This window comes from Babylonia areolata, chromosome 1 (assembly GCF_041734735.1).
Source record: "Babylonia areolata isolate BAREFJ2019XMU chromosome 1, ASM4173473v1, whole genome shotgun sequence".
Taxonomy (NCBI): Eukaryota; Metazoa; Mollusca; class Gastropoda; order Neogastropoda; family Buccinidae; genus Babylonia; species Babylonia areolata.
In genome coordinates, this window is record NC_134876.1 from 102,210,551 (window position 1) to 102,211,667 (window position 1,117).

A 1,117-nucleotide genomic window follows, 5' to 3' on the forward strand; every position below is an offset into this window, starting at 1 on the left:
AGAACTCATTTTATTGCCCGTCTGTGAAGTGTAGACAGTGGTTTGAGAATGCTTTCACTTGCAGAATCTCATACAGTGGATGTATGATTTACATGAGACTTGATGTATGCATGAAAGAACATTTTGTCGAGAATGAACATTTAGGAAATCTTTTATTTTATTCAGCTGGTACACCTTTCTTTATTTTACTTCTTTTTTTGCTTCTTTTTTTTCTTTCTTTTTTTTTCTTCTTCTTTTTTGTTGTTGTTGTTGTACATTATTACATACATAGAATAGTGATCAGACTATGACAGATTATTATCTACCACTATTCCATAAATTTTATGATTGTCAACTTCTTTGATAACAACAGTATTTATGTAAAGAGGAACATGGTCATCGGACATGTTTTGACGCTTCTGTCGAGTGGTGATCACACATAATTATATTTGGTTTTCTGTGGATGGGACACATATGGTTTAGAACTGATCACATATCTAACTAATCAATATTTTATTGCAGTACCAGAGATATATGTTTTGCACTGTAATGAAGGGTAAATAAATAGCAAACCATTAATGTACATTGAAAATAGAATGGGTCCTAGAACAGAGCCTTGAGGTACACATTACCTGTACAGGGTAAAGAGCAGGCTTGGAATCCACTAATACAGTAAATTATGTTTTCCGTCAGGGAATTCACTAATACAATAAATTATGTTTTCCGTCAGGAAATTCACTGATACAATAAATAATGTTTTCCGTCAGGGAATTCACTGATACAATAAATTATGTTTTCCGTCAGGGAATTCACTGATACAATAAATAATGTTTTCCGTCAGGGAATTCACTAATCCAATAAATTATGTTTTCCATCAGGGAATTCACTGATACAATAAATTATGTTTTCCGTCAGGGAATTCACTCATACAATAAATTATGTTTTCCGTCAGGGAATTCACTCATACAATAAAATATGTTTTCCGTCAGGGAATTCACTGATACAATAAATTATGTTTTCTGTCAGGGAATTCACTGATACAATAAATTATGTTTTCCGTCAGGGAATTCACTAATACAATAAATTATGTTTTCCGTCAGGGAATTCACTGATACAATAAATTATGTTTTCCGTCAGG